Raw genomic sequence first — 17,176 nt, 5'->3', positions numbered from 1 at the left:
ATAATTGTGTAGAGCAACAAAACAAATTAGCGGGAAGATCATTTTTATTTTTAGTGTTCAATATTTGGAACTATTTATCTTGCTGCGTATAAACGAAGGTGGCAAGTAAATATTTCAGTATATTTGTGACGTCCACCTACTGTTTCTATATTCACATAATTTTAATTTATTATGCATTTCTTTTTTAAAATTGGATTTTGTTTATGAATAATTCAATAGTTGCACCAACGGACGGTTGATGTGCCAAAGGTCAATAATTTGAATATAATTAACACTATTTGTTGTAAGGATTTTGTGAATATATCTAGTTTTGGAACCAAGATACCTAATTGCATATTCATTATATGTTCTTACAGGAACATATCACTGATCTGATCTAATCAAACTGATGAAATCATCTGATAAAATTACGGAATGCGCTAGAGTTCCCCTGTATTATCTTAAATGTTTTGAATGGACATATAGTTTTCTTTTAAATGCGAATTTTAGTGTAGGGAACAGGGAAAGTTACAGGGCACCAGATCCGATGAGTAAGAGCATTGGTGTTCGACGGAGATGATGTCTTTGAGCAAGAAGTCGAACACCATTCCTTAAGTGTGGCACAGAGCACTTTCATAATGCAAATGTCACTATCCAGAAGCCCATTTGTCAGACCGTTCACGACGAACGGAATCGCGTAATCGTTATAATACAGCTGCGTAGAGCTCCTTACTGATAGTTTAGTTGTATGGAAGAAATTTGTGATGTACGATCCCGAAAAAAGCTGCACTTTCACCAGAATCGGGCTTCTCGAATCTTGGGAATCCAGGCCGACTTTCAATGGGATGACAGCTCGATTTTCTGTATCCGTTAACCGTGATGATACTGGCCAAAATTGTCGGATCATTCGAAGCTGTTTTCTTCAGTTCCCTGCTAATTGAAACATGAGTGTTCTTCTGGTCCTGTGTGTGAATCATCGGCTCGAATTCCCCAATACACGCCTAGATCTTCATGTATGATTTACTAAAATTTGAAACCGATAGTCACGGAGCTCTACACTGATTCGGATTCCATCAAACTGTCGGTACATGTCTCATACAGTGTTAATGCTAAAAAGAAACATTAAACTAAAAATAAATTCTACTGTGAATAAGTGTTATAATTGAAATTTTGTATTCACGTTTTCGATACACTAATTTGGACATAATGATTTTAATATATTTTCCTTAATGACATGTTTCTCTGTTATATGAACCTGCAAACAATGGTTCTTTAATCAAGGTGCCAACTGAAGAATTACAGCTCACAGATGACGAGAAGAACCCTAAAACAGGGGTAGCGGGGAAAAGTCAACGACACGGTCAAGTCCATTTTCGGTTTTTGAGGTGTGGTCTATACTTAGATGTCGTCTGCTACTCCGGGTAGTTATCTGTGTGCTATTCCGTGGTGTCATTTGAAACCCCCGTGAGAAAAGTGGGCGAGCCCATACCTACGTCACACTACTTCTGCTACGGTTCTTCTCGTCGTCATCTGTGAGCTGTATATTTGTTTTATTCTACTTGAGAAGGAGCTTACCGAAGCTGCCTAAGCAGCGCACGTGACCCACTCGGGTCAAGACAGATTCTTTCGCCAGTTGAAGGACTACTTTCCTTAAATGTTTCAGTGAAACATAGCCTGGAAATGAAACAAATAAATAATAACTAGCATACAATTTAAAGCAATTTAATTACTATTCTAAAACTCAAAATAACTCAGGGTATTTGTATTCTAACTGACAGCTTTTAAATAGTCATTACACATTTCAACAAATAAATCTTTTGGATAGCTGAGCGTTGCAAAAGCAGTAGTTAATTTGTGAAATTGGTGCTAGTGTAGCTTAATTGGATTGGATTTGAGTTTAACATCCCGTTTAGCAGCGAGGCCAAATGAGACGTAGACCTACAGTTAATGTGGGATCCGAATTATATGAGCTCCTGCCGTGAATCCGGGTTTCAAAGCCAAAGGCGCGGACATTATCCACATAGCCATAAGGGAGCTTTAGAAAATGACTTTCATTGAAGAAACACCACAGTATGTATGTGTGATGGTTAGAGATAAGAAGTATTCTGCAAATACAATGGAACTTTCGCCATGTGTTTCATAAGGATCCTTCCTCACGAAGTCAAGGTATGGAAGGAAAATATTATAGACAGGGAGTGAGGTAAAACGTCACGATAGTTTTAAACCTCGAGTGTGCGATGAACATATAGAATCGATAAGGACTATTTCAAGCGTAGCCCACGTAAGCAAATACCCACATTATACCTCTGGACTTCTCTTTCTTCGCGGGAACAACAAAGATATAAAGTATTTTAGAGAAATAATCTATAAAAACTGAAGACCGTATTCGGAATACCATTATTATTTCTGTAACCCCTCTGATGCCGAACACGTTACTTAATCCACAACACATAATTTCCACTCGTTAGCTTAACCCACAACTGGAAATAATTGTTAGTGAAAAGTTACAGCTATATGAATCTCATTAATCATAATTATAATGTTTAATTTCATTCTTGAATTACCTATGTGAGTAACTTATTTTAAGTTTTAGGATAAATCTCATATCTTTAATTACCATTAAAATGTTGAATTTCAGTATGTATGTCAGTTATTGTTTCTTAATTGGTCGTATACAACATCTGATTATTATTTTGTTTGAATTACTTATTAAGTTTTACTACTTTAATCCGAATAACCTGGATAGGGGGGTGCGGTGGCTCAGTGGTAGAACGTTCACCTCCGGTGCTTGGGGACCCTGGTTTAATCCCAGCTCGCGCCGTGTGGACTTTTGGTGGACAAAAACCGTGCTCGTGGGTTTTCTCGGGGTTCTCCCGTTTCCTCCCATTTTCTTCATTCCACTATTTCATTCATTTCTCATAATCACCGTCTCCTTCAGACTAACCGGCATAACCGTGGGGCGTAAAACAAATATTCCATTTCAATTTATTTCCGAATGACCTGTGGTGGTCGTAGGCCGGTGCTACGTGAAGTTGGAGAATCCTCAAATGAACTCCGAAAATCTGGGATAGGTACGCATATAAGTAAGACGAGAAATTTACGATACATAATGTATTTCATTATATGGAAAGAAGAACTGTAAGTAATGTGTACAAAGAAACTGCTATAGCTAAAGGCGTAAGTGGAAAAACTGTGAGGCGTGAAGCATGTTGTTACGTATGGTATTAGATCTTCTACAAAAACAAGACACACGAAACACATTGGAAAAATAGATGGTTTTGTGTGTGATCTAGTGCAGGAAACAATATGTAAAATGTACAGAAAAAAGGAAGTTCCTATGACAGAAACGCTTTTAAAAAGACTAAAAACAGAAACTGAAGGTATGGACTGTATGTTTACTTGCGAGAAGAAACCCTAAGACTGTTTGTTAATTATAAATCCGTACAAAAATCTACAGAATCGACAAGTTGTTATGAAATCCTCGCGGTTGCTTTGTGTTATAAACATCTTCAAGTCATAAACAACTATAGAGCTGCAGGTAATAATAATAATAATAATAATAATAATAATAATAATAATAATAATAATAATAATAATAATAATAATAATAATTTATCTTCACGAAACATGGTATGACACCCATACTACAGGGTAGAAAGGATGGTAGGACAAGTCTCATAGATGTCGTCTGGATGTCCCAATTTCAAAATGAAAACGAGTGAAAATGGATGGTTTGCCGGATGTTTAGTTTTGTTTATGATGAATAGTGCTTCATCATCTGCCGATTATTACCAGGATATCACAGCCGAGCTTTCTAAACGATGGTTTATAGAACAGTTGATTTTGAAAAAAAAAAAGATGAAAAGTGTGTGATCGTAATGGATAACGCTAGCTACCATTTCCATTAGTTAGAGAAAATTCGAAATAGCAATAGAAAATAGCTATTCATAAGAAATAGTATTACCGTTCCTCAATCTATTCCTATAAACACGACATTATTAGATATTGTCAAATTTGCAAATGTCGAAAAGAAATATGTAGTACACATTCTAGCGATGTTCGAAGTCACCAAGTACTCAGACTACCGCCCTACTTTTGTGTATTCATTACAATAGAAATGATTTGGAGTTCACTAAAACGACGGATTGTTTCGCATAATAGAATCCCAAATATCCGTGACTAATTCGAGTGATTCAGCAGGAAGTCGATAACATTTTTCTGCCCTGTTGACGCGTATGTGAAACATTGTTTTAAAACAGAAAAGAACGTATTAAGAGTTGGAACGTGCAATACTCGAAACGTGCGATCATTATAGAAACCGATAATATTAGTGACAGTGATGACAGCAATGATGGGATGGAACTATAGGATGTTTTGTATGGGCCACAATGACATGAAATTTATATTTCTGTGCAAACTGGCAACTTGGCTTAAACCTCACGTTGCATGAATAACGTGCCTCTAAAAGCAAGCCAGCCAGGGTACTATCCCGGCATTCACCTGGTGCGACTCAGGATAATCTTAGAAAACCCGAGTCAAAGTGGTCAAAACGTTCTGAATACGAAGCCAGCGCTCTTCCAACTGTGCTACGGTTCGATTACATAAAAAAAAAAAATAAATGAAATCTCCTACGTTTTACGTCCTACACTAATGCCTGTAGTCTAAAGGAGACGGTGATGATTAGAAATGAATGAAATGGTGGAATCAAGAAAGTGGGAGGAAATGGGAGAACCACGAGAAAACCCGCCACATGTTGTTCGTCCACCACAAAGCTCACTTGTTGCGAACTGGGACTGAATTTCCCTGCCCACGCACCAGAAATGAATGCTCTACCACTGAGCCACCGCGCCCCCTGAGGTTCAATTATTTTAATAATTGCCACTATATTACAAGATACTAATTCCTAGCCAAAAGATAACCTGCACGAAAATTATGAAAACGAAAGTAAAATAGCCTACTTCACACCCTTCTAAATTCTTATTTCCTACCCTCGTTACCAAATCTTGAAGTTCTGTCAAATATGTTAGAAATGCTTTCAGCTGGTCTGACAGTGTTTCATATGGGGAATTGTAACTGAAATCTGTGAGTTGACATTTCAAAAATATTGGAGTTACGGTTAAGCATCTTTTAATAAGTTGAAAACATTGTTAAGTACAAAGTAGGCAATAATGCGCTATAAGTTCCATTTGCAGCTGCTAATGGAAAGTGGGGTGGGAGACAGAAGAAAAAAAAAGTTTGTAGTACTAGGTACAAGCGAGGACTAAAGTTCATTCAACGAACCTTCTGATCCTGATGTAAACATTGCAGAATTGTATTACTCCGCCAGTCACCGGATGATTGGCTATCGGTCAGCGCTTCGTTCGAGAAGCACGTGCTTGTACGCTGTCGATATTTTACTTATTCCCCGCATGTGACCATATTGTTAACTGTGATTCGCGCTAAAGTTGGGTCAAAACCACTTTCAATGCATGCGTATTCTCTTTTATTGCATTAATTCAATTTAGTGCTTAGATAAAGTGTTGTCTAATTCTAAGGAAATTCTGGTAATGAGCCTTATAAGCAAGGATTATTTTCTTCTGCCGCATGGGTGTTCTAAGGCTCTCTAACCAATAAAATCAAACAATCACCACTTGTATTTGTTTACATGAGGTACTGAACATTCCTTGAATGAACTTTACATGAGCGCATGGAATTGTTGGCTGACAGTGTGTGTAGAGTGCAGAAGCAAGTATAGTGGAGTGAAACAGGCGAATATGGCAACGAGGCATCATTTGTCGGATGAATTACGTTGGCATGCCATAGGTAGATTGAAAGCAGGGCAGCGTCAGGCAGACGTGTCCCGGTGACTCAATGTTGATCGAGCAATGGTCAGCAGGTCATGGAGCTCTAGAGACCGCAAAACGCTTCGAGAAGTTACAGTGGCAGTCGACCGCGTGTGACATCGGCTAAGGATGATTGATATATCCATTTTTTAATTCTAAGAAACAAGTCAGCAACTGCAACTCAAGTGTGTGTGGAGGTTGTTGCTGCAACTGGACGTCCTATATCAACGAGTAAAGTACGCAAGCGACTTTACGAAGGTGCGTTGTATGCCAAATAAAACCAATGGTGTCTGTACCCTTTACCCAGTGTCACAAGAAGCAGCGATTAAATTGAGCAAGAGTGGATGTGAATTGGATCCAGGAACAATGGCAGTTAGTTCTCTTTACTGATGAGTCTAGATTTTCTCTGGACAGTGATTCTCGACGCAAGTTGGTCTGGCGAGAAACAGGAACACGTTACCATACATTCAATATTCTTGAAAGGTATAGATATGGTGGTGCAGGTGTGGGGTAGCATCTTGCTTGGAGGACGTACTGATCTGTATGTTCTCCCACGTGGCACAATGACAATTCAACGCTATAGGGATAACGTTCTGGATCGTCACGTTGTACCCTTTGCACGGGCTAAGGGTCAGGGATTCATTCTACAGGACGATAATGCTCGTCCCCATAGAGCACAACTGGTCGATCAGTACTTGGAGCAACCCATATTCAACGAATGGAGTTGACATGGAGGTACCCGGACCTTAATCCGATCAAACACATGTGAGATGCTCTAGGGCAACGCATTGTAAGCCTGCACGAATTCTCCAAGATCTTCAACGGGCTCTTCGTTAACAATGGACCCAGCTATTAAATAAGCTGGTACAAACACTTATCACAGCATGAGACGACGTTGTGAATCCTGTATTGCTATGCACGGTCATCATATTCCTTATTAGTGTCAGTAAACTATCCTTTTGCGGCTCCAAAGTTCTCCAGTTTCAGTGCCAGCGCCGTCCAGCATAATTCCCCCCCCCCCCACGAATGTACTTTCATTTGGTGGTTTTCCTTGATGTATGACGTAAAATTAGTCTTTCTATAATTCCAATAACAGTTTGTTCACCAGCATGCGTTAAGGACGTTCTGTTCCTTATACACCTGAGTATCCATTTGTTGCTTAATTTATGACAGCCAGTGTAATTATGTTCAGCCCTATATCCTCTTAAATAAACCACCACAGAATTGTAAAATGCACATCTTACTGGATACTCAATTTAATTTAAAAAATACGAACAGTATAAACACGCTTGCACAGCTAACTCACAGCTATATCAACACCATCTATCGTGAAAAATGTATCCACTTTGTCAATTTCACTTCTCTATTTCCAAGTGAGGAGTTTGAAAGGCGCTAAGTCGGCGGAAGTGACGAAACTTTTTCACATAGAGAAAATCGAGCATCGAGCTGTCATTAAGTACCTGCATAAAAGGAGCTTAACACCACAGGAAATTCATATGGACATGGTAGAGGCATTAGAAGACTCTTCGCCTTCATATTCCGTGGTAAAAAAGTGGGTAGCTGAATTTAAACGTGGCAGAAACAGCATTGAAGATAACCCCCGCAATGGCAAGACTTCAGAGTCAGCCAATACAGAAAATGTCAATAAAATTTGTGACCTGATTTTGAATGACCGCAGAATCAAACCGAGAGATAGTTGAGACTGTAGATATTTCCTATGAGCGAGCACAAAACTGGTCGTAAAGATATTAGGGTTTCCTGAGGTGTCCGCGAGATGGGTACCCAAGTTATTTTCAGTTGAACACGAAATTGACTCCCTGTTTGTAACTGTTTGCAAGTAATCCGGAGGAGTTTATTGGCAGATTTGTAAATATGCACGAGACATGGATACAGCATCATACACTGGAATCAAAACAACAATCGAAGCAATGGAAACGACCTTCATCTCCTGTCCCAAAGAAAGCCAAACACGTTTTGTGTGTAAACAAGGTTATGGAGTCATTTTTTGGGGATGCTAGGGGCATTATCCTGATTAGTTTCTAGGAAAAGGGAAAGATTGACAATTCTGAATACTACCACTCTTCTGCGACATTTGCATGAGAAAATCAGAATTAAAAGGCCAGGAATGCTGCAAAGAAAGGTGTTGTTTTACCAGGACAGTGCGCACGTTCACACGTCCCTTGTATCCATGGTAGAAATTCATTCCTGTGGGTTCGAACTGTTGCCGCACTCCTATTCGTCTCATCTATCTCCCTCGGACTTTCACTTGTTAAGAAATCTGAAAATTTTGAGGGGAGGGGACAGCGATTTTCTTCGGATACAGAGGTGAAAAGTGCTGTACTGAAATATTTTGCAGGGATCGAGGAATCACTTTTTTAAAAGTGGTATAGAAACGTTACCGGAGAAGTGGCGTAAATGTGTCTCACTCAAGGGATATTACGTGGAAAAATTTAACTTAACTTCCAAATATTTTCTAATTTGGGTTAACTGTTGTATCGCCGGACCAGTTTTAGGAAATTTACCGGGTCAATTGGGGAATTTATTTAAGTTTGTGAGGAAGAATGAGTGAAAGTCAGGTAAGGGGAATAGTAAAAGTTAAGAGAGTGGTAGTATTTGCTTATTGTTTTTGATGTTGTAAGCGACACTGTATGTGGAGGCGGATGGACTATTTCGCAGAGAGGTACACTTGATTTACTATACGGATCCATAGACTGTAAAATGCACAGAAAAATTTGGGTAAGTCTTTAATTTGCCCATTTCATGTCGAGAACAGAACCCAACGAACCCCTGCGGGGCTTCTAACCCGTTCCTACTTCTTCTACTACTACTACTACTTAAATCATGGATCTGTATAGTAAAACTATACGCCTAATAAGGTAATGTAATCCAACCAAATATAACCGAATGTAGTACATTTTGGTACTTTTTTCGATTTTCAAATTGGTCCGGCAATACAGCAGTAATGCCTCTAATTTTGTAGATCAGGCCACGAAGTTTTCAATTAATCCTCGTATATATACCTACTAATCACGCTTGTCCTGAAAAAGTATTAGATTGAGTGCTTGAAGGCTCCTTGTTATTTCAATAATTACTAGATTTTACGCCTATTTTTTCTAAATAGTGGCGTCCATTCCTAATCCCTAATAGAGGCTATAGCTACATTTATGTTAATCTTCCTAACTGTTAGATTAGGACAATCATATCCAATTCCATATGAGAATTACCGCCAAATTTCCCAATATTCAGCTATATAACTACATATATACAGGGATACTTTACTAAAAAAAAATTAAAGCAGTGATTCAAACTTCGTCGTAGATTATATATTATTAGTTATGAAAAATATTACCTACTGAAAATCTCGCACATGTACTATTTTTCCTCCAAGAATCCAAATTCTGAACATTTTATAGTAAATTTTGCAAACGAATTAACTAAAATATTAAAAAAAAAAAGAAATTATTATCAACTCACCTGTTTATCTTCTAGGCATGTGTAAAATAATTTTTGGATGTTTTTATGGAAATAGGTTTTTCAATTATTACAACAAATAAAGCAAATTCAAAATTTTATAATTTTAAACAAACTTCTATTGTTTCTTTCTATTGTTGACACAATATCTGACCAACCAGTATTACTCATTATATTTAATTTAATTACTTCAATTTAACGTATAACGATTAAGCATTAAAACCAGGCGCGCGCACAGAAATTTTTATTGGGAGGGGTACGAAGTTTGAGGCGTCCAACTCCAAGATGCTTTACCTATATAGCATTGAGTCGGTATTATTTTGCATCTAAAAAGACTATAAGTAAGTTGTTAAGTGACGCCACTTACATTATCAGAAAAAAAATGATAGAACTTGACTATTTTATAGAAAAGAAAAAGTATGGATGAAGTCTAAAATCAAATGTTTATGCTGCATCACTCATTTCTCTGCTAAACAACCATAGTTTTACAAAGGAAGTGTACAAATATATGTAGAGTTACGAAATTTTGGGAAAGGTATACAGTGTCCCATTAGATGGATGATGACAGTGGTGAGATTAATAAAGTGGAAGGAAACGGGAGAACCTCGAGAAAACCTACCCAGACAGTGTTTGTCCACTTCAAAGTTCATTCGCCAAGAGCTAGGATCGAACCAGAGACCCCACGCACCAGAGGTAAATATTTCAGCACTGAGTAAGCTTAGTCCAGTATTTTTTTTATGTTAAGAATATGCTGTTATTCTTAAAATGCTATTTGTGAAAGAAACATAATGGTGGGAAAATTTTTACAAATATTTATCAACCGTATATTAATACAGAGCATGGGCTTATCTGCAACATTAAAATTAACAGTAGCGAACGTAGGGGGACATTGGCGTACGCAGAATTTTATCACAGGGTATCAAGAACTCAGTCTCATATCTTTTCAGAACAAGTGTGATTTTTGTACTTAATACAATAAATTTTTAATTTCCGATAACATCTTTCTCTAGGGGGGTTTAAATCTCCTCGAGTAAGATATTATTGACATATAATTTATTATATTAATTCAGAATGCATGAATGATGTGCAGCATAAATATTTGACTTTACATTTCATCCGTATTAATTGAGAAGCTTCCCTGGCCTGACAATGTTAGATATATGACATTCAAAGCAAATGTAATGATCACGTGTCACCGGCGAGACGGTGAGGCATGTGTCCGGCCAGAGTTCTTTCATAGGCTCTTGCAATGTAAAGTTTAATACTTTGTTTCAGCACACAGAGATGAAGCGAATTAGAGGAGACACGGGTGTCTCGGTGGGAGGACAGGGGAATACGTCCTCTTTAAAAAAATGTATAGGAAACGAAATTTTTAGTCATATAAAAGAAGTAGAGAAATGAAGGAAGAAAGAACAAATGAATGACATATGTTTATTACATGGTTGTCAACTTATAAGAAATCTATCTTCCGAGAAAAAAATGTTTTCTGAACACGTGGTGTAATGAAAGTAAAACAAGGAGGTAGAGAAATATTCAGCTAATGGATAGTATTAAAACAGATAATTGTTATGTCAGGATAGAGGTTCCTAATGTCATTTCTGTATCGAAGCATCTAAATTTGTACCAAGTGACCTATTATTATGGCAAGAAAGAAACATAAACGTTGTCAGATCACTATCTTGACTGAAGTGGAATTCCACTGAAAAACATGAGCGTCCAGGCGGGGTAGAGAGACGCACCTCCCCAAAAATTTTGCATAGAAGAGGAAATAGATAAAGGTTGAAAGTACTTACATGGAAAAAGTAAAGAAATAGTAGGAAATAATGAATGTTTTATTTGTTATTAAAATGTAGTATTACTTTGTATACCTAGTCTAGCCATAAATACTGTTACAAAATTTTGACGCACACTCTACATCTGGGAGGAGAAGGAAAGAACCGCAAGTGTGCTCATGGGAACCTTGAACCATTGTGTGTTTGTTTGTGCAAGAAGAAGCATTGGGTCGCAGGTGGAACCATGGGATAGGGCGACTATGAAAACCGTGTTGCTATGATACCGTTACATAAAGTTGGACAATCTGCAAGTGACATTTTCAAGATGCTACGGAAGCTCCAAATCAGTCGTATGTTCGTGTATCGTGAAACTGAGCGCTTCAATGAAACCGGGACTGTGAAGGTCTCCTGCAGCGATATGCTCATAATGGCAATAAGAAAATATTCTTCACCGATAAGAAAATATTCACCGTTGAACAGTAGTTCAATCGGTAAAACGATCGAGTGTATGCATCAACCTCTCAGAAAACCCTTAAGAAGGTTCCAAAAGTTCAGAGTTTCCAGCATCTCTCCTCAGTGATAGTGTGGTGGGAAGTGAGTTATTCCGTTTCCACCAGCTGCATTTTTGCGAAAATGGAGTTACAAACAGTGCCCGAGTGTACGAAAGCGGGCCGTTTAGGAGCATATTGTGAAGAAGTTAAGTAGCACACTGTTTCACAACCAATCGTGGACCTTCCAGCAGGATTCTGCTATCGCCCACAAGGCCAGATCTGCTCAAGGGTGGCTTTAGCGTCATATTCCTGACTTCATTTTGCCTGAATGCAGTCTGGATCTGAATCCTTTGGACTACGACTGCTCTAACCCTCTCCCTCATGTCATCTCTATAGCAACGGTCTCCGTAGAAACCATAGTAAATATTTTAACTGTGTGTTAGATAAGGCGGCCACTTCACCGAAGAAAAAAAAGAACATTCCAGAGGAAATGTCTTTAGAATAAGATGACATGAGTATGGCAGTTAGACTAGGAAAGGAAGAAGGAAAAGAAAGAAAGAAGAGAAGTAAATAGAAAGAGAAAGAAGAGAATATATCAAACTTATCCACATTTTAAAAAAATAATCTAGAAAGAAAACATTCACAATCCAATTCTGTAATGAAATTATTTCACTATTTTTGATTAGACGCTGTTTCAATGATTGTTCTATCTTCTTCTGTGCTATGCAGTATTGAATATATCTCGATCATAATTAAATGAAATAGTAATAATAATCAGATATTACTTCATAAGTTCGATTGACGTTGTTTTCAGTGTATGCCTAAGCTGGGCATTGATTCTACTTTCATATATAAAAGGGAGGGTTGCTAAGATGTTAGTTTAAATGATTCACTATCGAAATACTCTGTATGAACAAAACATAGTAAATCCACACCACTATATCAACCTAAAATTTTACACAGAAATAAAATTAAAATCTTACAAACTACCATCATCTGCTAGGATGCATTCTTCTACACTTTATAGGAAATAAAGAAACATTTTTCCATCTGGAATTTTATTTGCACTTAATAATTCGACATATTCAATTTAAAATATATATATATATATATATATATATATATATATATATATATATATATATATATATATAATAAGCTTAGCGAAATAAACACATTAACATTTTTCAAAATGAAAATACCTCCATCCACTAGGGAAATAAACAGTAATATTGTTTCAGCAATATTTTACATAAGATTCGTAATCTCAGGTAATTTTCAAAACAGTCAACGGTTAAAAAAAATATTTCTTATGGCTTTACTTGTCACAGAAAGTGTCCTGAAATTTTTAATAACATTGCGCAAAATTGCACCGTTAAAGACAAAAAGTAGAAAAACAAATATTCTGAATTTTAGTTCTCAGGGAAATGTTCCATAGCATTAAATATATTGTGATTTTTCCAGATTCTTCCAGAATTATTTCAGAACAATATATGTATATATAAACTGTTCCACTATGTTGTCAATATATGTCTTTAAGCAAATTATCTGTTTGTGAAGAAGACGGTGTATATAGGAATAAAATTTAGTAAATCACAGTTCTTGTAAGTTAACAATTCCTTTCAGTTAACAGTTTCACTGTAATTTGGACATATTCGAAATCATGGTAATTCATACCCTAGGTATCTTATCGGTACATTATTCCTGTTTATCCAAATTATGTGCTAATTGATATCTAAAATTTTATTTTGATTCAGACATATTTGAATATCTGCGTTGTCACTATTTGCACTTCTAGAAAGATATGAATCGGATGTGATTTCGCACTATTGCAGCTCCAAATAAGTGATTATGGAAACACTGTTTTATAAGGGTGAACGCACTAAATTAATACCCGTTAAACTTTGGCTTTGGTTGTCTGAAGTATTTGGGGGTATTATGATTGCTACGGATTCTTCACTGTTCACGAAAAATTTGTATAGTTCACAAAGGTACTCTCGCCCGTACAGAGAAATCATATACAGAAATATTGAATTTGCATGGCAACATTGAATATAAACATTAATATTTTTATCTTTTCCATCAATTTATTTCGAATAATGTTTAAAAATTTGGAACATAGCTGCAGTTCCAGAAAATGTCGTCAGTATACTCATCGCAGATTAAGGAAGATGGCGCAGAAAATTGAAATTGATGTGCAAAAACAAGCAATTTACCAAAGATTTTCTTATTTAATAAACAGGAGTCTTAAACGTCGGTATTACGGTGTGAAACAGAATTTCGGATGACTATATTCACTTACAGATATTGCCGTACAGTCCCAGTCTAGCAAAAGAATACTATACCAAATTAGTTACAAAAATATTATAATAAATATTTAAATAACGAAAGTTTGTTCATATGGACAATAGTATTCTCGTGAAAATATCAATCATTAAAATCAAAATAATACATTTTAAAAAATAATTTCAGGAAATCTCCAACCAAAATTTTAATCAATAAACAAGTTCCTTTTTAACCCATCGAGATATTTTACAAAATAAAATATACTGTTAATTGCGTACGCATGTGCTTAATATTCGTTTATTTGTGATTAGCTAGGCCTAGCTGATGTTAATGATAATATTCTGCAATGACTGGCAGAAATATAGTCTATCGAACCATTGTGGATATCGGATTCCAGGTATATCTAGTGGACAATAATTTCCCAGTAAAATGGAGAGCCCTGCAACATTAATAATGATAGTTAATATAACACGTATAAATTAATTAAAAATAATACATTTACAGTTTATTGCTTCTTTTCATGGTACTAGATTCTCTATATTTTCACAAACATGAATACGTACTAAGGCAGCCGTTAGAGCTTAAAACGCAATCTCTTTCGCTTTCGTAAACAATGATGATTTCACAACTCCTGAGAAACAACAGTCGTCTCCCAGCAGCAGGGTGGAAAAAATCATGATTTTTTTTTTTAAAAAAAATCATTTTTGTTGATTTTTAAAATTTAAATCGACTTTTTGATTTAAATCAAATCTTTCTCCTCGTATAATACAAGTCGCGAACTGAAGAAAAATCATTAGGAATTAGTATTAAATGCTAATTATGCCATTTAAGTGAAAGTATTGGGCTTGAATTTTGAATTATCCGCAATCGTCAACCTATATCAATTCCAAACAATGTTTCTTAACCCTTTTAAATTATGGCTCTTTTTAAAGGTAAATTATAGACTTTCAGTCAAGCAGCTACAGCATCATCCCTATTTATCCTAGGATCAAGGTACATACATCACTCTAGAATAGAACAGCTTTTGAAACAGTAACATTCACATTTCCCTATCATGTCCCTGAAGCGGGAAATTTTGAAAGTAATAGGTATTTTCTTTAACTTTTTTGTTTTGGTTTTTAAATTTTGGATTCCCCTCTGTTAACGCACAGATCTCAAAATCAACTGAGAAATACTAAGGGGTGTACTAAATGTGTGTACAAAATTTGAAGCTTCTATCTTGAGTAGTAAGGTTGAGGAAACTATTTAACAATGAGCTAAGAACATTCCCACAATGCCTCAGATGACCCGGATGTAATATAATAATTTCCTCAGACATCGCCATTTATCCTAGGATCACGGTTGGCAAAAAAAAAATTATTAAAAAAAAACAAAAGAACTTTTTTGTTTAAACCCGGTTTTTTTGTTTTAAACCAGGTTTTTTTGGTTTAAATAATTTGCTCTACGTACTTATACCACATATGGACAGAAACAAGTTTTTTTTTTTCGCCTTGGCATTATTATGAAACAACCGGGTTATGCTAGAAGGGGTCACATAAGCCCAAAGTGGAATCCAAACCGCTTCTCGGCTTACATCCGAGAGAAATTATCCTCCGTTTGAACTCGGAACCGGGACTAATTGGCCACAAATGCGATACGTCTGCCGATTCACTCACGAAGGACTCCTGATAAAAAATACGTTGTTGTACTAATCTTTACATACTTGTTAATATAATTGTCAAGAGTCATTTCAGAAGGAAAAAAGATAATCAGTTGCACAAGTGAAACCATTATACAGAATTACATATGGACAATTACAAAGTACTGCAGAGTACCGAAGAACTAATTTAGTCCAAGTTAGTTCACTACGACTTTTATTAGTCCGAATTAAAGAAATACAACGACTGAATTTGCATATCAGTAAGAAAAGTGAATAAAGATACGAATTATTTGAGTCCACTTTGGCTCTGACCCATTTATACATAAATGGTTACAAAAGATACTTCTCATTTCAATAAATGCCTCTCGTGGGGTTTGTAGCTTCCCCCCTTCCCAAGTACGGCATTTCAATGTATTTTATCAATAGTAAACATTATTAAAACAAAACAATATTTAGAATTTTTCTTTGATTGCAATTGCATAACAATAATAAACTATTTAAAAAATCATGAAAGAAACATTTATAAACTTATATATTTTAAAAAAGTTGCTTTTGTAGTATAATCTCTTTGAGTAATGAATGGGGAATTTAAGTCTGAATATAATACGAATAATATACGGGAGTGAAACGTGATAACCCACAAATGTGTGTTCATCAAGCTTTTACGAACACTTACACTTTTACGAACATTTTTCGTTTTTTGGTTTAAACCAGCAAACCTTGCCTAGGATCATGATTTGTACATTATTCTCTTCATAATAAAACAAACTTTCAAACGGTACCCTTCAAATGTCTCCGTCATGTATCTGGGGCGGGTTAATCACAAAAAAAGGATTTTTTGTTAAAAATATCTTTTATTTTTTAAATTTTTACCTCTGTGGACCCCTCCCCTGTTTTAAGGCAGAGATCTGAAAAATATTGAGGGGTATACTGAGTAAATGTGTAAATTTTCAATCTTGTAGGTGCAAAAATAAGCCCGCGAAAAATAATATTCCCCAGACTCCCGTATAAAACAGGATCTCACGTAACAGTTTCCTGAGACATCCCTATTTATCCTAGGAGCATAGTACGTACATCATTTTCTTCAGAATAGAACAGCCTTTCAAACGGTACCAGAGGCGGGAAAATCACGAAAAAAGCTATTTTTGTTGAAAATATCTTTTTTTTTTTTTTTAAAAAAAACTTTTTGCCCCTCTGGACCCCGGTGTTTCCACGCAGAGATATGAAAACATCTGAAAATTATTAAGGGGTGCACTGAACGAGTGTGCAAAATTTGTCTTCTGAATGCAAAATGTAACCCGCCAAAAAATAATACGTATAACAAAAAATACCTTTTTAAAATGACTTCATCACACACTATGCCTCAACGCAGAAAGGCGTGAAAGCATATGTAACATGTTCTAAAATGCCTCCAGTCTTGAAGAAAACTATGTAAAAAGCCTTATTGGTACCTTTTTAATCGAATAATGAAGATTCTACCCTATTACCTAAAAATAGGTTATATAATTTAAAAGGTTAAGCATTAAGGAAAAAGTACAGCAATGTTTATCAAAATAACACTTTTTTTCACGAAAGTTACTGATATTTGGCAGGGGCCTATTTTTAAAAACTCAGATCTAGCTTGCAGCATGAAATACATAAATTTCGCTTAGTTATAAAATTGAAAAAAAAAATGGAGAGGGGATAGGACCCCTCTAAATACACCCTATTATCTGG

Source organism: Thermobia domestica, chromosome 11, assembly GCF_964235325.1.
Source record: "Thermobia domestica chromosome 11, izTheDome1.hap1.1, whole genome shotgun sequence".
NCBI classification, from domain to species: domain Eukaryota; kingdom Metazoa; phylum Arthropoda; class Insecta; order Zygentoma; family Lepismatidae; genus Thermobia; species Thermobia domestica.
Note: the sequence above shows the minus strand (reverse complement) of the source record.